The sequence below is a fragment of the Aquarana catesbeiana genome, linkage group LG03, assembly GCF_042186555.1.
Source record: "Aquarana catesbeiana isolate 2022-GZ linkage group LG03, ASM4218655v1, whole genome shotgun sequence".
Classification (NCBI taxonomy): Eukaryota; Metazoa; Chordata; class Amphibia; order Anura; family Ranidae; genus Aquarana; species Aquarana catesbeiana.
This window is the reverse complement of record NC_133326.1, coordinates 256,530,893-256,554,325: the sequence shown is the minus strand read 5'-3', so window position 1 is coordinate 256,554,325 and position 23,433 is coordinate 256,530,893. Positions and strand designations below refer to the sequence as shown.

Here is a 23,433-nt window from a genome sequence, read left to right as displayed (position 1 = left end):
AGCAATCGAAAAAAGAGGATTTACTGTATAAATACTGCAATGGTCTGCTACTGTACAATGCTTATAAAATGATTATACTATAAATAAACAAAACAAACACCACCGCAAGACATGTCCATTCAAAAAAGAGCATTCAATAAATTGAAGGTTCTCCTATATTTTAATATATGACAGTACTGTCAGTAAATCCAGTGCAGCATCCAAAACTGTAGACATTTTTATGTACTAAGATCATAAATCCATGTTTTATATACAGTATATAGCATTAGGTATTAATAAAGTTTGCACAGTTAGGAATAAAAATTGTATTCAGTGTGAATGTAAAGTATATGGTGTCATCGTCTGGTGAACCACCAAATATTTAACAATAAATTGTCATACACCCAAGAAAACACTGCTATTTATAATCATTCCACTGATCAATACATATTCCAGATTTGGCTTTCAAAACAATGGTGGGGTGGGTATTAATATCATCCAATGATGGTCCTTATATAGCAGATAATTCAAGATAATCAGCAATTCCAAATAGGCATTCTGAAATAACGGTTACACTGGATGATTTCAACTGTGGAATACAAGAACTCACTATGAGAGTCTCAAAAGTCCTCTCATAACTGTGGTTAATATCTTTGTCCTTTGCCATAGATCTCCAAAGTGCATTATATATATATACTGATGATTTGCACCAAAAAAAGGAAGAAAAATTATTAGTACTCATACATAGTCCGTTTTGTTACAACCATGCATACCAAGCCTCCACATATATATTTGGAGGATAAACACTGGGCTCCCTCAGCTGCTGTAGCCATTATATCATGCATCCAAAGCAATATGTTTAGATACATTCACTTTAATGAGGCATCAGGGATCTATGTGACCTCCGATGTCTTACTTGCCTTTCACTGATGCTCATGGGGTATAGATTTCACTCCACTAGCTTCTTTCCCTGCCACAGAAGCAGAGGAAAATGACAGCCAAATTCAGGAGTGATATAATGCAAGTCACTTACATGTTCATTCTAGCTAGTGGATATCAGCAAATGAATGTTCAATCATTACCGTCCACTCTACCCTTCTCCACCTACCATGGGGGTCCTGGGCTCACAGGTGGGACATAAGAGCCTGGAAAAATGTTGAGGCAGGTAACACACCTCTGTGGAAGAGATCCAGCAGCTTGTTAGCCACTGGATTGCTTCCATCTGACAACTGATAGTTGGTTTGTCAGTTTTACTGTAGTAGCTGGGAGTGTATGTAAAACCCCCCTGCTGCTGCCGAAATATGTCATAAATACACTAAGGATTCTAACCTCAGTATAAGTCCAGCCATTATTTGTGCATGAACAAAAAATGGCATGTGAGCAGCCCCTGTTCTGTAAAACTAGTGCTATACTATTAATTCATTCATAGTTGACACAATAAAAACATTATTTTAACCTCCCTGGTGGTATGATTATGTCAGATTTTTGATGCTCAAAGCGGTACAATGTTTTGCATGGAAATTTGGCGTTTTATATCATAGGCCTGTATTTCTTAGGAATAACTCACTTAAATCTGTCCAAACAAGAGTCTAGTAGACATCCCGGGTATGATAAAATTTGAATCACAAAATAATAAATTATAATATAATAAAAAAACTATAAATAATTATAACAAATAATAATAATATAATAATAATAATAATATAATGTGTCCAATAATGTAATGAAATCAGAAACACTGAAATTTGCTCAGTTGTAGAATTGTAGTTGTCATAACTTTCAGTGTTTGATGATGAATTTCCCCACGAATCACTATTGCTCAATTCTGCAAGTGATTCTAATTTATTATCGCTGTTTTCTAGCTGATCTAAAACCACTTTTGACGTAAAGGGACCCTTTTTGGTTGCTATGGACAATCTCCAGTTTCCAGGGAGAAAGAACAGTATTTATAATCTAAAACTGCAGGCAGGGCACTGGACAAAGCACTAGGGACAAAAGGGATGTGAAATAATTTGATACAGTAATGCAATCTGTAAGATTACAGTGTGTTTTTTTTTGTTATGTGTTTTTTCACTTTTGAGTTTGGCTCCGGGCTCCGTCCTCGTGCATAGCAATGCTCGCAGGGAACAGAGCCTGGCACTGTGATAGATTGAGCAGAGTACACAGCCCGCAGACACAGGGGGAGGACATCGCAGGATCCAGGGGACAAGGTAAGTAACTTTGCCTGGATCCTGCGATGCAATCCCGAGTGTGGCTTGGGGTTACCACTTTTGGTAATGAAAATTTACCCCGAGCCACACTTGGAAATACCGCCAGGGAGGTTAAGCCTTAAGGCTGTGTATAGCATAAAGATAAATCTATTTTTATTTATTTTTTGCTGTGAGTTAGAGTATTTAGGCTATCACTCTATGCCATATTAAATAAAGGACCCTTCTGCATGTGGCTATTGCAGGCAATATATTCTAATGCAAATTATGGAATCCTAGTTTGCTATTTAAATGTACCTAAAATTACATATTAACTTAATACTGCAAAAGGTTAAAAGCCAGTTTCAGGGAATTAAGCATTGTAATCCTGTTAGACAATCAGCTAAATTCAATTGCTTTTCTGTTTTTAGAAAAATATTATATTGCTGCCTCTATTGTTGTAAACCTTCTTTTTATGGGTTTATTGAACACTAAATCACCATTACTTATTTGCCACAGTTCCTCATGAAACCAAGAACTACAAGCTTTCAAGTGAAATAAATGAGGTTGCACTGAAATAGGGCACTGCTAAGATTACAGTTTGCAAATTGAATTAGGATTTTCTATTCCTGTATTTCTGTAGATCCTTATTTGTTACTTGTGGTAAAATATGCAGTTGGGGTCTTAATTTTCACACAAAACTGTAATTACACAAAGTTTTGGAGCTTAGGACAATGAAAGAAATTGCTCCCAAGACACAGACATTGGTTTATCAACATGTGAATGTAATGTCCTTGCTTAATTAGTGCTTATATTTAATGCACACATGTATCTTGTATTAAAAATGCACATATTTATGTGTACTTTTTTTTTTTTTTTTTTTTACAAATGCACACTGTACATATATAGTGTAGTTTCTCAAGTGAATTTATAGGGGTTTTGTATTTGTGGCGTTCAGTGCATCAATGCATAAATATATATATATATATATATATATATATATATATATATATATATATATATATATATATATATATATATATATATATATATATATATAATGTGGGGGGGAAAACTAATATATATATATATATATATATATATATAATGTGGGGGGGAAAACTAAAAAGCCAGTTTTGACCATCACTGTTTCAGAAAGCTGCTGGAGGTAAACATAGTAAGGAGAGACAAATGCTAATGACAAATCAAAGGGCTCATTCACATTTGTTTTTTTCTCCTAGGCACTTGGCAGGTGCAACAGACCCCTGCAAAGCACCCTGCAAACTCTGGATCTAAAAGCATGTATTAAATAAAGGGCGAGTTATAATCCCTGACAATTTTTTTTACCATCTACGTCCCATTAGGGAGCTTTCCCTTTGGTTCCTGTCCCATAGATAAAACAGGAAGTGAGAGGAAATCCCTCCAAAATGAGGGAGATCTCTACTTTTCACCAGGGTCACCAGAACTAATGTCCCCATTGGAAAATGTATTACTGTTCTGGTGACAATCCAAAATACGGGATTTTTTTTCACTTTACTTTCAGTGAAAATGATAAATAGGACAAAAAGAGATGGCAAATCTTAATGGGGCACAGATAGCAATAAAAAGCGGTTTTCAAATCCCTCTCCATTCTATTAAAAATTAAAAAAGGGTTTGCCTTTTAGTTATACTTTAATCACATTGAACTTGCCTTGTTCTGTGATATTGAAGATTAGGGATGAGCCCAATGTTCGAGTTGAACGTAAGTCCTAATCAAACATCGGGTGTTCACCAAACAGCGAACAATATGCGGTGTTCGTGGGAAATTCGAAAGCCGCCGGAACACCATTCAAGTCTATGGGACACTAACATGAAAAATCAAAAGTGCTCATTTTAAAGGCTTATATGCAAGTTATTGTCATAAAAAGTGTTTGGGGTCCTGGGTCCTGCCCCCCCAAAAAAAATGTCAATTTTTTTTTTTAAAAAACAGCCTTTTTTTTGGGAGCAGTGATTTTTTTTTTAATCCTTAAAGTGAAACAATAAAAATGAAATATTCCTTTTAATATCGTGCCTGGAGGATGTCTATAGTATGCCTGTAAAGTGGCACATTTTTCCCATGTTTAGACCATTACCACAGTAAAATGACATTTCTAAAGGAAAAATGTGTCATTTAAAACTGATCGCGGCTGTATTGAATTGTCAGGTCTCGGCAATATAGATAAAACTCATTGAAAAAAGAGCATGGGTTCCACCAACCCCAATCCATTACCTGGCCCTTTGGGTCTGGTATGAATATTAAGGGGAACCCCGAACCAAAAAAAAAATGCGTGGGGGTCCCCCTAAAATCAATACCAGACCCTTATCTGAGCATGCAACCTGGCAGGCCACAGGAAAAGAGGGGGGACAAGAGTGCCCCCCTCCTGAACCATACCAGGCCACATGCCCTCAACATGGGGAGGGTGCTTTGGGGTCTGACCCCAAAGCACCTTGTCCCCATGTTAATGGGGATAAGGGCCATATCCCCACAACCCTTGCCTGGTGGTTGTGGGGGTATGCAGGCGGGGGGCTTATCGGAATCTGGAAGCCCCCTTTAACAAGGGGACCCCCAGATCCCAGCCTCCCCCCTATGTGAAAGGATAATGGGGTACATTGTACCTCTACCATCACAAAAAAAGTGTCAAAGATGGTAAAAAAGACAAGAGACAGCTTGGGACAAGTCCTTTATTAAAAAAATAAAAAAATTAAAATGTCCCACGATATATGTTCACGCCACCCGACGGACCAAAAAAAAAGCCACGACTGTTCCGCCTCCATGGGAGGCTCCCACCGACTGACGCTTCTTCTCTGTGACAGTTCTTATATAGCTGAGGGCGGGGCCACCTGGTGATGTAAATGGGTGATCCCGCACCCCTCTGATGCCATGGGGGCTTCCCCGTGGCGCCAAAGGGGGTCAGGGTCACCCGTTTACATCACCGGGTGGCCTGCCCTCAGTTATATAAGAACTTGCACAGAGAAGAAGCGTCAGTCGGCGGGAGCCTCCCATGGAGGCAAAAACAGTTGCCTCTTTTTTTTTTTACGGTCCATCAGGCGGCGTGAATATACATCGCGAGACATTTTTATTTTTTTATTTTTTAATAAAGGACTTGTCCCAAGCTGTCTCTTTTCTTTTTAACCATTTTTGACACTTTTTTAATGAAATGGCAGAGGTACAATGTACCCCATTACCCTTTCACATACGGGGAGGCCGGAATCTGGGGGTCACCTTGTTAAAGAGGTCTTCCAGATTCCGATAAGCCCCCCGCCCACATACCCCCACAACCACCGAACAAGGGTTGTGGGGATGAGGCCCTTGTCCCCATCAACATGGCCTGGTACGGTTCAGGAGGGGTGCCGCTCTTTCGTCCCCCCTCTTTTCCGGCGGCCTGCCAGGTTGTGTGCTCTTATAAGGGTATGGTATGGATATTGGGGGACCCCTATGTCATTTTTTTTTATTTTGGCGCAGGGCTCCCCTTAAAATCCATACCAGACTTGAAGGGTCTGGTATGGATTTTGGGGGGACCCCTACGCCTTTTTTTTAAATTTGACACAGGGTTCCCCTTAATTTCCATATTAGATCTGAAGGGCCTGGTATGAATTTTAGGGAGACTCCCACGCAATTTAAAAAAAAAAATTGGTTTGGGGTTCCCCTTAATATTCATACTAGACCCAAAGGGCATGGTAATGGACTGGGGGGGAACCCATGCTCTTTTTTTCAATAAGTTTTATCTATATTGGTGAGACCCAACAATTCATTACAGTCGCAATCAGTTTTAGATGGCAATTTTTCCTTTAGAAATGTCATTTTGCTGTGGTACTGTTCTAAACATGGGAAAAATGCGCCACTTTGCAGGCATACTATAGACACCCCCCAGATATTTAAAGGAATATTTCATTTTTATTGTTTCACTTTAAGCATTAAAAGAATCACTGCTCCTGAAAAAACGGCCCTTTTTTAAAAAAAAAAATTTGCATTGATACCTGTCCCCTGGGGCAGGACCCAGGTCCCCAAACACTTTTTATGACAATAACTTGCATATTATCCTTTAAAATTAGCACTTTTGATTTTTCATGTTCATGTCCCATAGACTTTTATGGTGTTCGCGTGTTCTGATACATTTTTTGCCTGTTTGCAAGTTCTGGTGCGAACCGAACCGGGGGGTGTTCGGCTCATCCCTGTTGAAGAAGTTCTAATGAGTGCCAGGAACATGCCCCTGCCTTTCAACGTCTACATGCTGCATAAACATTTTTAGCATTATAGAACAAGTCTAGTTGAATGACTAACTAGCAAAAACTGTTCACTAAGCAAAGTGAATGTTCTGCATACTTTGTAAATAAGGTGAAGCTGTGTTAATTTTATTCATCCAGTCATGTGTAAACAAAAAACTGATTTTCTGATTTCCCTGGCATATGTTTTAATACTGAAATTGAGCACTGTTTCACCCTATTTACTAATCAAAGGCATTTTTTTTATTTTTTTTGCCTAGCAAACAAACGCTGTTCCCTAGTACATTAGCTTCATTATGTTGAATGCAGCATTTAATTCAGTATTCACAAGACCTGGTAGTCTTTTTTTTGTTTTCTCTTCTATTATCTTTATAGCTGCTCTTTTCTTCTCAGAGTTATTCTCAAAAAAATAAGAGCCATCTGTAACATCACCTCCTAGCAACACTTTGAAAGCAGGCACACTGTATGTAAAATCAATTATCCATCATAACAACACTTGACTTTACGAATACACGAAAACCTTCATAATTGAAAGAAATCATATTGTATACTTTTGCCTATCATTTTATCTTACGGCATTATGTACACTTCAATAACGGGCATTTTTTAACCTAAGTGGAGAAAAACAAAATAATATTTTCATATCTTTCTGAATAAGGTTTTCACCAACACTAGTCACATACAGTATAATACTAAATTTTGGGATCTGATCATCATAAAGTTAATCATATATAGGAATGACTGACTCACTAGAATAGTCAATTCTTTGCTTTTTTTATCATCTTGAAAATATGCGTGCCAATATGTCTAAGCTGCTGAGAATCATACATTTTAGGGATCCAGACACTCATAATTTGGCAGATGTATGATTCCCTGCAGACTGGACAAGACTGCATTCATGTATTCAGGAGAATTAGAATATTTTAAATTCTCTGACTCATCTAGTTATTTAATTCACACTCGAACTACAAACCTTCTATTTTGCTTGTCATATAACGGCTTTCTATGTAAGAATTGTTTATGGTGAATTTTAAGTATTAAATTGCTTCTGCACACATATCTGCTATTTTCTGTGGGTTTCACAGAGTAAGCATTTTGTTGTCTTCATTTTTTGGGAGGGGTAGATGGGGGAGAATGTTCTCAGTAGGAAGTCTATTGCTTTGAAATTGCTTGTCTGAATTTTCTTGTAATTTATGACCTTTCATTCCAGGCAAACTTATGTGTCCTTGATACGGAAATGCTTGCTTTGCCACGCCAGCTTCAAAGGCATTCATTTTGCTTTCTTTGTCTTCAGTATCAAAATATGTGTTAATTATTACATTTCCTAAGGTACTATGTTAAACCATTTCAGTTCTGTTAAACTACCATGTTGCCTCAAAAAAAAATATTTCTCCTAAAAAAAAAAAATGGTCTTGGAAAGCCATATTATTGATCTTACTGGTGTGGAATTCTGACCAAATATCACATCAGAAATAATGTATCTTTCTTTAATGGTCTTACCCATTGTCCCTGAAATGTTATTCCTGATTACATTTAAAATATAATATATACGCAATTTTAGAGTTCCATGCTAATAATAGTTCATACTTCCCTAAACAGAACTGCCCCCAGTATCTTTCCTGAGCAGCCTGCCCAGAAATGCATGGAAATTGAAGCACCACACCACTCCAATGAGGAGGTCCAGATACAACTTTATTCCAATAAAAGTCAGGTGGACAGAGTAGCCATCGCATTTTGAGGTTCAAAAATACCCCCTTCATTGGGGCTTGAGTGAACACAATGTAAATGGACTCGAACTGAGCTGGACCTTGAATGGTATTTGTTCCAGTGTTATTAAAGATACAAGCCTTGCCAGCAGCTGGTTTGGCATTTCATTTCCATGTATGTTTCATTACAATACAAGTCAAGGAGAAACCATAACGATCCTCAAGGATGTAGAAGCCACTTGCACAGTAGCCAGATTAATTACATCAATACTTTACCACAATATGTTTCCATTTCCTCAATTATCAGAACTGTACAGCATCTGATAAAAAATGTCCGAATCCTTCTGAATTGTATTGGCATGCCACAACCTCAGTTCACTTCAATGTGAAATATGGGTGTCGCATTTAATGTTTCAGCTAGAGGCTGTGTAGCACTGGGTAAGCCACACAGTGTCTTTGAGAGAGCAGTGTTGTAGGTAAACATATAATATGCTTAATGTTCAGAGGGAAGGGATACTGTACAGTAATTGTTCTAAGCAACCGTTGATACTTAAGCTGGCTATACATGCTTAGTTTTCTCATTCAGTTGGCAGGCTTGTTAGCAGGAGCAGGTGTGATGTGGTGAGGTTGCCTTCACACATTCCATTTTTCCCTCCTCATTGGTCACTAAGAAAGGGTCATATGAGATACCTACCCTGGGGTGGGTTCTTCTAGGCTACACTAGGCACTGTAAATAGGGTCACTATATTATGCATGGGGTACCTTTACAGTAAATGAAACAGACAACTGGAAAAAACTCTCTCTTAATATACTAAGCATCACCACGGTTACTTGTGCAATTGGGAGGGACACGCAGAGCCCTTGCCCTCTCCACCTGTCCAGCATATTGCTGCTACCTCACTCTCAGTAACGGTATGTGGTTCCGCTGTGCACCCAGTGTGGACTTCATCCGTGCACTACACCTAATTCTTGCTCTTCTGTACCTGTACACAGGCTGAGGGCCCCTGTGGTTCAGATCTGCTCCTGTTGCAGTCCCTGCAAATTCATGAGCAAATTCACAAATATTTTAGCTTAAAAGGACTAATAGGGAGGGGGCTTCTGGTTAACCCCCCTGGCGGTATTCCCGAGTCTGGCTCGGGGTGGATTTTCAATACCAAAAGTGGTAACCCCAAGCCAGACTCGGGATCACATCGCAGGATCCATGTAGAGGTTGCTTACCTTGTCCCCTGGATCCTGCGATGTCTCCTCACTGTGATCTGCGATCCACCGTGTCTCTCTCGATTCACAGTGCCGAGCTCCATTCCCTGTGAGCATTGCGATGCACGGGGACGGAGTTCAGCGCCAAATTCAAAAAGTAAAAAACACAGTATAGATACAGTATACTGTAATCTTACAGATTACAGTACTGTATCAAATAATTACACATCCCCTTTGTCCCTAGTGGTTTGTCCAGTGTCCTGCATGCAGTTTTATATTATATATACTGTTCTTTCTGCCAGGAAACTGGAGATTGTCCATAGCAACCAAAAAATGTCTGTTTACATCAAAAGTGCTTTTGGACCAACTAGAAAACAGCGATAATGAATTAGAATCCATTGCAGAATTGAGTGATAGTGATTTGTGGGGAAATCCGTCATCAAACACTGAAAGTAATGAAAGCGACAATTCTGCAACTGAGCAAATTTCAGTGTTTTTGATTTGATTACATTATTGAATATTTTTTATTATTATTATATTATTATTTGTTATAATTATAGTTATAGTTATTTATTATATTATAATTTTTTATTTCCTTTTTCAAACTTTATCATACCCGGGATGTCTACTAGACTCTTGTTTGGACAGATTTAAGTGAGTTATTCCTAAGAATTTCAGGCCTACAATATAAAATGCCAAATTTCCGTGCAAAATAATTGTACCGCTTTCAGCATAAAAAATCTGAAATAATCATACCACCAGGGAGGTTAAACCAGACCTCTACTATAAAAGGGGGGAAACATAACAGCCATAGATGGTAGATTTACTACAGGCAAATAGACTGTGCACTTTGCAAAATGCAATGGCACTCTGCAAGAACAGTTGCCCCAGAGCTTAGTAAATGAGCAGAAGCTTTGCTGACTTCCATCATCCAATCATGTGTAAGCAAAAATGCTGTTTTTTTTTTCCTTGCATGTGATTGGGTATTCTTTGCAAAGCCATGTGGGAGACACAGCAAACATGTGGAAGAATGTGCTCAAGTCAGATGAGACCAAAATTGAACTTTTTGGCCTAATAGCAAAACTCTATGTGTGGCGGAAAACTAACACCGCACATCACTCTAAACACCATCCCCACCGTGAAACATGGTGGTGGCAGGATCATGTTGTGGGGATGCTTTTCTTCAGCAGGGACAGGGAAGCTTGTCAGAGTTGATGGGAAGATGGAGTGAAATACAGGGCAAGAAAACCTGTTAGAGTCTGCAACAGATGTGAGACTGAGGCGGAGGTTCACCTTCCAGCAGGACAACAACCCTAAACAAACAGCCAGAGCTACAAAGGTTTAGATTAAAGCATGTTTATGTGTTAGACTGGCCTAGTTAAAGTCCAGACCTAAATCCAACTGACAATATGTGGCAAGACTTGAAAATTGCTGTTCACAGATCTTGGGCTATTTTGCAAAGAGAATGGGCAAAACATTCACTCTCTAGATGTGCAAAGCTGATAGAGACATACCCAAAAAGACTTGCAGCTGTAATTGCAGCGAAAGGTGGTTGTAACATGACAACATGTGGAAAATTTCAAGGGGTAGGAATACTTTTTTCAAGGCACTGTATATAGGTTAGGACTTAAAGAGGTACAGGATCATTGGGACCACATTCATTTGTATTGTATATATTCTGCCTATCAACGGAATTCTATAATCATTCATGTCATGCGGATTTTGGTATAGCTCAGGTAGTTATGAAGTATAGTTCCCAGAGCATAGGTCCTTGAGGTCCAATACTCTGGGTCCTTGAGTTTCGGCATTAAATGTATACCAAGGTATTTAATTTGTGTTTCCATTTTCAGTGTTTTTTTGAGAGGGTGATACATAATTTGGAATGGCAGTAAGAAAGTCTAAATAGCTAAAGGATGAGTTGAAAAAGGTTAAAAAGTGTTGTGACAGACCCCATTACTCACGGGGAGTATGTCCATCGTATAAGCTTCTCTTGCCCGGCACCAGAACATTCCAAGATCCCTTCACCCAGTCACTTTTCAGGACACAGCCTAGGGTGGCACAAAGCATCAACTGTGAAACAAAGGCACAAGATATACACTCTGGGAAGACACCCCCCCTCTTTGCATAATGACACAGGGCGGGGTAAGCTGTACATTCAGTAACATGAGATGCAGGTATATGCAAACTTTTCAAACTGGGTTTCTTGGTCACCCTTTGCCCCTAAATGACAAAAGGTGATTTACACATAAGAGGGTTCTGGGAAGCTGAAAAGGGAGTTGCCCAACCTCTCTATGGTAAGCTGGGTTCCACAGGCCCCCCACCCAAAGTGACTCCCCTCACAAGTGTTATATGTGGGTTGGTGAGTGAAAGGGAAAGCCATTTTCAGAAAGGGCTGTTTTGTATTCTTTGTCTCTTGTTTTTATTATTCTATGTTGGGCAACTATCTAGTCTTGGCTTCTAAATTTTCTATGCATAACACACATATTCATAATAAAAAGAAAGGACATCCCTAATGGGTAACATTTCTTGTAGGTAAGGCGCTTGATGTCAAATCCATATTGCTGTGTGTAGCTGAAGGGATTATGTATAGGCTTTGAATGTCAGTGAGAAACTGTCCTGGTATGCCAAAGATTCGGAGGGTTAGGTTCAGATAGCACCAATTTACCCTATGTTCCCTGCACTCTGTACATTGACTGGTCTTCTGTGGTACATGAGGCTCAAGGTATGTTTCTATGTTATATGTTGTTTGATGATTTATTATGAAACCTTTTTGGTCTGGGTGGATTTTCTGAGAATAACCAGTTGCAGCCTACTGTCTAATATTTGAGCAAATATTTTTAGAACATTGTTAATTACAGATATATGTCTATAATTGGCACAATTGTCCAAGTCTTTAGGTGTTGCTTTTAACTGGTAGTAAGGTAGATTTGCTTCTCAAAATATGATTGAAAATGAAGTCTTTTTTAGATTTAGGTAAATGTAGGGCATATCTTTAGTAGTAAAAATCTGTATGTCTGTTTGGGCTTGGTCCTTTTGAGTTATACTTGTATTTTTATTTTTCCCCATCTTTTGTTTGACTCCAGAATTTTAAGTCCATAAAAATGTAATGCACTTTTGTTATGTGCTTTCAAGTTTGTTGGAAAATAATGCCTTAAATTATTGAACGATAGTCCAGCTGCTGTCCCTTAAAGATGCACCATTCTAGACTGAGGCCGTTATGGCCTTTCTGTGTTGGCTATGTGCTGCATTTGGAACAAGATGGCATGCTTAAATCCAGTATACCATACCTGGTTAATTGAACATATTTTACAGTTTTCTATTTTGCCTTTATTTAAGTCTCTCTTAATAAATAAATATATATATATATATATATATACATATATATATATATATATATATATATATATATATATATATATATATATATATATATATATAGCAATTTTTATAAATTCTTTTTTCTCAGAAAGCATAAAAAAGAGTAAAGCGTACTACAGTATTGGTAGAAGAGTAAGCTAACACCCAGTACATATAGCAGAAATGTATGAATGAATGTGTCAATCAATCAGTCAGAAAGACAGACAAATAGAGACGAATATAGTACAGTGACATAGCTGTAGCTACTCTAACTTAATTCTATTTAATTCTTGACTTAAACTTATGTCTGAACATGTATGCTAGTGTCAACATAGTCTTTTCATTTCCATTACTATCTGCATAGGTCTAGAAAATCAACTTCTAAAATTACAGGTGTACTATTTTGAATCTTATGTTTACTGGTAAATACCTAGTCACACCAGGCAGAACATAAGACCTCTGCTGTTACCCCAAGGATTTCCTGCCAGCCATGTTATATATGACAGCCAGGAAATGAAATAAAGATATGAAATATGTTTTCACCTAATGGCTTGTGCATTCAACTGTGAGATAGCCCATACCACGTTCAGACATACTTGTGCATTGTGATAAAATGGTCCTCAGCTGGAGCACAAGGGAAAGTAGCATAACTTTGACAGCTTATATTTTTTTCACTGCAAGATGCCCTTAACTGCTGAATTTAAAAGAAAAACAATGCACTTTTTCTGTAATACGAAGCATGCCAAAACTTTATCAAAGTTATAAGCTGCTAAGGTAAAAATACTAACATCAATGTTACAGAAAAGATTGTTAGCAAGTAGAGACTCAGCAGATCTCAAGTACATCAAGTGATTATATCAGTAGAAATAGTCAGGTCTGATTTTTTAGGTTGCCCCAGATAGTTACTGATTGACCAGTGTAAAAGAAAATCACTGGTTACTTTGGCTGTGCTCTTGTGTGCTGAGCAGTAAGGATATTAATCTTTATGATAATGGAGCTTAGTTATTGCTGCTGTGACAAAAAAAATACAAATTGCAAATTGCATTATGAAGTGTACCAGATATAATACTATTCTTTAAAACATAGTCCCATGAATAATTATGTTCTGCTGCTTTTGGATAACTACCAAACTTTTAATGATTAATTATGCATAATGTATTCAGTGAGCATGGTAAGATTGTTCAGATGTTATTTATAGTCAATTTAAGTTTTGCATATGTCTTGTAAAGATTAGCATTTTAGAAAACTATTCTTGTATATTGCAACAGTAATGTCAATTGGTTTGTTTCACACACAGGACCACTCCTGTAATGCATGGTGATGAAAAAGGCTAAATTTAATTTTATTGCTTTTAACCACTTCAGCCCCGGAAGGATTTATCCCCTTCCTGACCAAGCCATTTTTTGCAATACGGTACTGCGTTGCTTTAACTGAATATTTTGTGACGTTGTACCCAAACAAATTTTTTTTTCCACAAATAGTTCTTTCTTTCAGTGGTATTTGTTCACTTCTGTGGTTTTTACTTTTTGCGCTATAAACAAAAGAGCGACAATTTTGAAAAAAACACTTTTTTACTTTTTGCTATAATAAATATACCAAATTTTTTTAAAAAACAAACAAATTTCTTCATCAGTTTTATTATTATTATTATTATTATACAGTATTTATATAGCGCCAACAGTTTACGTAGCGCTTTACAACTTGAGGGTAGACAGTACAAATACAATACAATTTGATACAGTAGGAATCAGAGGGCCCTGCTCCTTAGAGCTTACAATCTAAGAGGGAAGGTCAAGAGATACAAGAGGTAATAACTGTGGGTGATGTGCTGATTGAGAAGATAAATGTACAGTTGTTAGGTGGGGGCCAGATAGGCTTCTCTGAAGAGATGAGTTTTCAGGGATCGTCTGAAAGTGGATAGAGTAGGAGAAAATCGGACGGATTGGGGTAAAGCATTCCAGAGGATGGGGGAGGCTCTGGAGAAGTCCTGAAGGCGAGCATGGGATGAGGTGACAAGGGAGTTTGAGAGCAGGAGGTCTTGGGAGGAGCGAAGAGAACGATTAGGTTGGTATTTTGTGACTAGGTTAGAGATGTAGCTAGGGGCCAGGTTGTGGATGGCTATGTAAGTTATAGTTAGTATCTTGAATTTAATTCGGTGACTAAGTGGCAGCCAATGGAGGGATTGGCAGAGGGGTGTAGCAGACGCTGAGCGGTTTGTGTGGTGGATGAGCCTGGCCGCAGCGTTCATGATGGACTGAAGTGGGGATAGCCTATTTAGAGGTAAACCAATGAGGAGGGAGTTGCAGTAGTCAAGGCGGGAGATGACCAGGGAGTGGATTAGAAGCTTTGTGGTGTCATTGGTTAGGAAGGGGCGTATCTTGGCGATGTTGTGAAGACAGAGGCGGCAAGCTTTGGATAGTGATAGATATATATTCTTCTACATATTTTTTGCAAAAATCACAATAAGCGTATATTGATTGGTTTGCGCAAAAGTTATAGCGTCTATAGGGGATAGATTTATGGCTTTTTTTTTTAACTAGCAATGGCGGCGATCTGTGATTTTTATCGGGACTGCAACATTGCGGAGGACAAATCAGACACTTTTGACACATTTTTGGGACCATTGACATTTATACAATGATCAGTGCTATAAAAAATGCACTGATTACTGTATGAATGTCACTGGCAGGGAAGGGGTTAACACTAGGGGGCGATCAAGGGGTTAAATGTGTTCCCTCAGTGTGTGTTCTAACTGGGGGGGGTGGGACTGACTTGGGGATGAGACAGATCGTTGTTCCTATATACTCCTCTCCTCTCCCCTGACAGAACAGGAATTTGTGTGTTTACACACACAAATCCCTGTTCTCGCTCTATCAGAAGCAATTGCGGGTGCCCGGCAGACATCGCGTCCTATTCCTATATTCCTTAAAGCTCCTGCCATACAGCTACGGCGATTAGCGCAGGTTTGCCATTCTCCCGCCATCAAACGATGGCGGGCAGTCAGCAAGCAGTTAAAAAAAGTATTTCTATGTGTGCATAAGTACACCCTAAAAGAAATATGACAACTTTATTGGTAAATAAAACCAGGTCATTGACATTGCTTTATCAATAAAGCCAAAGCCACATGATAAGCATTTATCACCAAGACTGAGTTGCTGCTGACATGGTGATGAACAGCTTTGTTGATAAACAAATCCACTTACGACCATTTCGTGGCTGCTGAAGAATGGCTTTGTTTATTAAAAAAAAGCCATGTGAACACCATTTCAGCACTGATCTGGTGATCAGTGACTGTTTTCTTTTTTTGAAAAAAACTGTTAAGGTAAGAGTTATGGTTAAATTCAAAGTTAACACTGGGGTTAGCCAGTGTTAAGCCTTGTACACACGGTTGGATTCTCCAACGGAAAAAGTGCAATCGGATTGTGTTGTCAGAAATTCCGATCATGTGTGGGCTCCATCGGACTTTTTCCGTCGGAATTTCCAACACACAAAGTTTGAGAGCAGGATATAAAATTTTCTGACAACAAAATCCAATCGTTTAAATTCCGATTGTGTGTACACAAATCCGACACACAAAGTGCCACGCATGCTCAGAATAGATTAAGACACGAAAGCTATTGGCTACTGCCCCATTTATAGTCCCGACGTACGTGTTTTAGGTCACCGCGTTCAGAACGATTGGATTTTCCAACAACTTTGTGCGACCATGTGCATGCAAGACAAGTTTGAGGCAACATCCATTGGAAAAAATCCATGGATTTTGTTGTCTGAATGTCCGATCAATGTCCGATCGTGTGTAAAGGGCATTAGAGTTACGTTTTAAGGTGGGGTTAGCTTTGGGATTCGGGTTGCCTTTATTTATTGCTATTGTTTATAATTGTTAAGCAAATTTTGCCTAAACAGCCCTTGTGGTGAAATTTGTGGACAATGTTGATGAAATTTTGGTGAAGGCAAAACCAGTAGTTTTAAAACAAATACAATTTGGTGATGTCATTCTCCCTTCTCTGGTTGTATTGGACACAAGAATGCAAAACTGGCATCATTGATTTGTTTTTGCTATATCCACAGATGTCATGAATACATATTAACATATACATTATAATGTATTACTATGTCAATTGCAGTGACATATATTCATGTTGAGACAGCATTCTTTGGCCCTAAAGTGTACCTGTCCTGAATTGTGAAAAATCTAAAATAAGGAGCAGGATGTTAATATACGTTGCCTGACAATAGTATCTTAGAGTACTGCCATCCTATGCAAATAGTGGCCTTATGTAGAAAATTCTTGCCAAACCACAGACTGGGGTTTACTGTGCTCCTTTAATTGATGCCTCGTTGTCTAAAAGAGTGTGGGAGGATACCAGCTTTGGAAGTGATTAACTTAACCAGTTCCCGACTGGCACACGCTGATGTATGTCGGCAGAATGGCATGGCTGGGGAAATGGGCGCACCCGTACATCCCCTTAAATTTGCCGCCGTGCCATTGCGTGCGCACCGCCGGCGGCACGCGCGTTGGCCGGGAGCTCCGTGGTTCGGGTCGCAGGTCCCACGGACTCGATCGCTGTGGGGATACCCGCAATCACCTCACAGAGAGGAAGAACAGGGAGATACTAATGTAAACAAGCATCTCCCCGTTCTGCCTAGTGACGGTGTCACTGATCTCTGCTCCCTGTGATTGGGAGCAGAGATCAGTGACATGTCACACGTAGCCACGCCCTCCCACCATTAGAAACACTCCCCAGGACATACTTAACCCTTACACTGCCCCCTGGTGGTTAACCCCTTCACTGCCAGTGTCATTTATACAGGAATCAGTGCATTTGTATAGCACTGATTGCTGTATAAATGACAATGGTCCCAAAAATGTGTCAAAAATGTCCGATGTGTCTGCCACAATGTCGCAGTCATGATAAAAATCGATGATCGCCGCCATTACTAGTAAAAAAAAAAAAATTAATAAAAATGCCATAAAGCTATCCCCTATTTTGTAGACGCTATATATTTTGCACAAACCAATCAATAAACGCTTATTGCAATTTTTTTTTTTACCAAAAATATGTAGAAGAATACATATCGGCCTAAACTGAGGAAAAGAAAGTAAAAAATAATGCGTTTTTTTCAAAATTGTCGCTTTTTTTGTTTATAGCGCAAAAAATAAAAACTACAGAGGTGATCAAATACCACCAAAAGAAAGCTCTATTTGTGAGAAAAAAAGGACGTCAATTTTGTTTGGGAGCCACGTCGCACGACCGCGTATTTGTCAGTTAAAGCGACGCAGTGCCGAATCGCAAAAAACGCACTGGTCAGGAAGGGGGGTAAATTCTTCTGGGGCTAAAGTGGTTAAAAAGATATTTAGATAATATAGCACCTTGGGGTTTGGGGCTCATAGGCAAGTGCCTCTTGTTGCCATCAATAATATGCTGCATACACTTTAATCCAGTGGTGGTCAAGTGGCCACAATTGTGGCTCCTGCCACTTCCAAAGAGCCACACAATATCAAATATTTTAGTGAGTTCAGGTTCTTTGCATTGAGTTACACAGAAATTATAGAGCTATAATGCACCTAACACCTGGAAATTCCTGTCTTGCTGCATTTTTTGCAACATTCTGCAATGCATGCTGAAAAGACAGTTGGAATCATCATTTGTGTCACTGGCTGCAATAAAAAGCCACAGAATTGGTGTCATTGGATGCAATAATAACCACAAGCACTGGTGCTAGCTGATGTAATAAAAGCACTAGCATTAGGATCCGTAGCAACAATATTAACCCCCATTGGTGTCAGTGGATGCAGTAAAAATCCCCAGCTCGTTTGTCAGTGACCTGCAGTAATGATTCCCAGTGTTGATGTAATTGACTGCAATACTAACCCCCGGCACTGGTGTCAGTGGACACAATAATATTCCTAGCATTGGTGTCAGTAACTGCAATAATAACCCACAGCATTGGTGTCAGTGACTGCAATAATAACTGGCAGCATTGGTGTCAGTGACAATATTTTAATATCTACATTGTAAAGCACTGCACAAACTGTTGGCGCTATATAAATCCTGTATACTAATGATAATAATAACAGCACTGGTGTCGGTGACTCCAATAATAACCTCTAGCATTTGTGCCAGTGTCATGCAATAATAACCCACAACATTGGTGTTAATAGCAGTACTATTAAATCTTCTCACATTGGTGGTCCATGGCAGTGCTGCTAACTCCCCTTCCTGTTTTAACACCCCCCTGCCTGCATTGGTGCTTGGTACAGTGTTTTTAACACCTCCCCCTCCCATTCCCACTTCCCATTGAGTCTAGGACTTATGGATCATGCTATTTGACAGTATGGTTCATTGCCAGATGCTAAAAAACATGTGTTTCAGTACTCAGCACCTGCTGCTCTGCAAAGGTCTAAAAGCTGCCCAACAGGTGACAGGACCAGTGCAGCCCCAGTGCAAGATGCAGCAGGCTGCAAACATAGAGCCACAGAGGGGCATCAGGGCCTTCATATTCATACAGGACAGAGCAAATTTATTTTAAGGTTCCAGGCAGAAATAAATTGACTTAGAATGCAGCAATGCTAAATCAAAAAAGAGAAGAGTAAATATTCTAGATGTATTTTGGCACATTTGTGTGTTTATGCATTCTAATAGACACAATAAATTTATACTGTGGCCAATAGAATGCATTAATCCAATGCATAAATATGCAAAAACACACGCAAATGCTCATAAATGCATGTGCAAAATGCGGCTTTTACCACATTTTTTAAGCAGGTTTTCTCCTGTCAAGAGAAAAGGCATTTAGAGGAGCTGAGCAATGCTTGAGGCCAAACTCATAGAGGTGTGTGTATTACAATAACAGTTAGCCAAAATTACAAGTCCATTGGCAGAATAAAATATATGCATTAAGTTAAGATATTTTTGCACATATTTGAGCATTATGCTGACAATAATGTTGTTCACTTTCTAAACTAGAATCACTTGATTTGTAACTGATTACCTTCTATGTGTCCTACTACCATTGTTATTTTTGATCATTTGGTAGTGCAATGAGCTCCTTAAGCCACAACGTGTCCAATTTAATCACATCATATTAAAGTTAAAGTTTAATGGGTTATGCATTTAATCTGTAATTTTAGGAGATATTTTGGGCAGTCCAGGGCAGCAAATTATCGTTAGACTCCAAATTACCAAGAAAGATGTCGCACACAGGGATCAAGCTATAATTCACTAAGTCTTAGGAAGTCATTAAATGAGGCAACCTTAAAACTAGAGAAAATCAAGAATGACTTTTATAAGTCATAAAATATTTTATAAGTTTAACACCAACAAATGTACATGCCTAGTGTTTGCAATTTGTATGAATATACATCAAGCTGCTTATTCAGGAACATGGTGAAAATACAATTGTTAGAAACTGAACATCTACTTGACAGTTTCTCATAAAGACTACATAGATTTTGAAATAAGTTTTCTGTTTGTTATAAACAAAGTCTCTGAATAAATTTAAAGCTAATACAAACTGGTTTTATGAAATAAGAATGAATTTAAATATTAACTGGAAGCAGAAGTGTGAAGAGCAGTAGCTTTTGGCAGATTCATGCATTTTTAGTAAAATATATTTATGAAATTCATGACTTCTTTCTTTAATAAATGTAATATTTTGGGTCTGCAACTCCAGCTGGAATTGTGGAAATGTCAAAATAAAAATTGTGCAAGTGTAACATTTGGTACATTATGTAAAGGTGGGGACTGGGGAGTTCCCCCGCAGGCTGGATTCTGCAACATGGAGAAGCCATGTGCACTCTACAGAAAGCCCCTTACAGCAGATGCTATAATACTTAAAGCAGCTCTACTGTAGACACGTTTATTATCAACCCCCTCCCCAACTCATTCTGTCTTGTTAAAAATAGGTGAGTCTTGGCTTTCTGGATACATTTTTTTCTAATTTTACTAATGTTTACTTTTCAATATGTTTGGCTTTTGACTGGATAATCGGGCTGCAATTATTTAACCAATATAAATGAATACATATTGTTTTGATATTTAATTCATTATTTATTATGTTAAAGCTGAAATCCTGCTGCATTTGTAAAAACTCTTGTATTCAGTCTGCACAGTACTGTAAGCACCAAACACCCCAAGCTAATACTTACAGTTCTGGCTGTAGTACAGCTCTGATAGTAGGTTGCTCACTTTCCACCTTATCCATTCAAAAAATGGCATTTTTTGGCATTTTTGTGATTAGACAATGAGAGATTATGATGTTCACTATACCTCCAGTTGCAGAAAGCCTTGTAATCAGTGAAAAGAATACAAAAGTTTTGAATGGACAATGTGGAAAGTGAGAAACCTGCTATCAGCGCTGCACTAATGTTGGAACAGTAAGTCTCAGCACTGAATATTTGGTGCTTACACAGCAGCAGGGACAGGCTTCAATTGAGATCATTTAAATTTACATAGTTACATTAATTTCTTCACAAAATTGGGCTTTACAGACTTGAATATGGAATTAAAAAAATAATCATTTCAGTTAGATAATATGAAGTATTTTGTCTAAATATTTAATAATTACTTTTACCATCAAACAAGTGATAACTTTTCACATTTTCCAGGCTAATTATTACTACTTTGTTTAAAAAAATGTAGATAGCTGAAGCCCAGATTATACATATTTTAATTAGTATAAGCAGATATTTTTCCTCCTTCCTGTCCCCTTTTTCCCTGTTTAGTATGGCTCCAACTAGAAAGTTTAAAAAAAAAAAATACTGCTGTGCCTCTGATATTGCTCCTCAAAACCTGGGTCATGGGTGCACCATGCATAAAACAATTTATCGAAAATAAAGGTTTTAAAATGCACATTCTTATCTCTTTGACCCCCTCCCCAAACTTAAAAAAGCATAACATTAGAAAAAAAAAAGAGGCAAAAGTGCTCTAAACTCCACAACTTCATTACTTCCAAAAGCCACCTGTGATATTATTAGGTCTTTCTGTTGCCTGAATACTCCAAATACTACACAGAGGCAGGAGTGACACCACGCTAATACATAGTGTAAACCTTTTTTCTTCAAATGTTTTACTTTATTTTAGGCTGATTTCACTGCAGTTTGGCTGTAATGCAGGTGTGCCTACATTTTTTTGCAGATTGTACCCATGGTTTTAGCTGTTGTCCCATAGAGTTCTGGCCTCAACTCGATAGAATGCCTTTGGGATGAATTAGAACAGACAGTGCAAGCCAGGCCTTCTTGCTTACATCAGTGCCTGACTCAAAATGTGCTTATGGAAGGAAGAATGGTCAAACATTCCCATAGACACACTCCTAAACATTGTGGACTGCCTTCCCAGAAGAGTTGAAGCTGTTATAGCTGCATAGGGAGGGCCAACTCAATATTGAACCCTACGGATTAAAGTCCCATACACACGGTCAGAAAATCTGAAGATAAATTTTGTCCAATTAATTATCTGCCAATTTTCTGATCGTTAGTATGCTGCTTTTGACAGCCGATTACGAATTTTTGGTAGACAAAAACTGGATGTGCAGGCTTGAAAATATTTGTCTGATGTGACCACAACATCTGATTTTTTTTCTTTTCATTAGTACGTTTTTCTGACAAAAAAAAAATCTGAAGAGCAAGACTAGGCATGCTCATAAATGAAGAACACATACAAAACAATTCATTACGTCACTTCTGACATTGAATTCTGTCATCAGCAAAATTTCGGATGGTGTGTACCCTCTTCACTTTCGATTTGAGACTAGCATCAAACAAAAAAATGTGTCCAATAATCTGACCGTGTGTACAAGGCTTATGACTATGATGCCATTAAAGTTCATGTGTGTGTAAAGGTAGGTGTCCCAATACCTTTGGTAATATAGTGTGTGTGTGTGTGTGTGTGTGTGTGTGTGTCTGTGTGTGTGTGTATGTATGTGTATATATATATATATATATATATATATATATATATATATAAAACACCATGCATTCTCTGTGCATTTCTATACTGTACAGGGGTTACTTAATCATTCAAACAGCAATCTGGTTGATTTTCTGAAAAAGTGAGCATTTTACAGAATAAAATAAGCATTTATTCATTCAATTTATCATACCCACTACCCACCCACCACCCACTATCAAAGAGAAACCTTTAATTCAGTTGTTTAGTTCTGGATAGAGTGGGGAAGGTTAACACATCTATCAAGCTTTTATCGCTGCCTGTGTTCCCTCAGGCATTCCACTGAAAGTGGAGGAAAATGCAAAATTGTTTGTTGTTCCTAGAACAGCAATAACGGGGAAGTGTTTTAATAGGGACACTTGTTTTATACCCCATACACACTATTAGATTTTCTGCAGATTTTTGTCTTCAGATTTACCAACACCATATAATTTGAGGTCAAACCTTAAAGCCGCGTACACATGAGCGGAATGTCCGACAGAAAAAGTGAGACGGAAGCTTTTCATTGTCTATTCCGATCCTGTTTGTGCCTCATCTGACTTTTTTTTTTTAGAAAATTCGGACCTAGAAATAGAATATGTTGTAAATATTTCTGAAGGAAGTGATTCCTAATGGGAAAACCGCTCATCTGTATGCTGTTCCGACGGACCAAAAACTACGCTTGCTCTGAAGCAAGTACGAGATGGAAGCTGTTGGCTACTGGCTATTGAACTTCCTTTTTCTAGTCCCGTCGTACGTGCTGTACATCACCGCGTTCTGGACGGTCGGACTTTGGTCGGACTTTGGGTTGACCGTGTGTAGGCAAGACTGCTTGAATGG

The 23,433-nt window shown here is 38.5% G+C and overlaps 1 protein-coding gene across 4 annotated transcripts in view; it reads left to right on the top strand.

Annotated features, from left to right (window-relative positions):
- Positions 1 to 23,433, top strand: part of SYT1 (synaptotagmin 1) — a 954,200-nt gene that overhangs the window by 233,961 nt on the left and 696,806 nt on the right. The gene's annotated exons all lie outside the window — the stretch shown is intronic.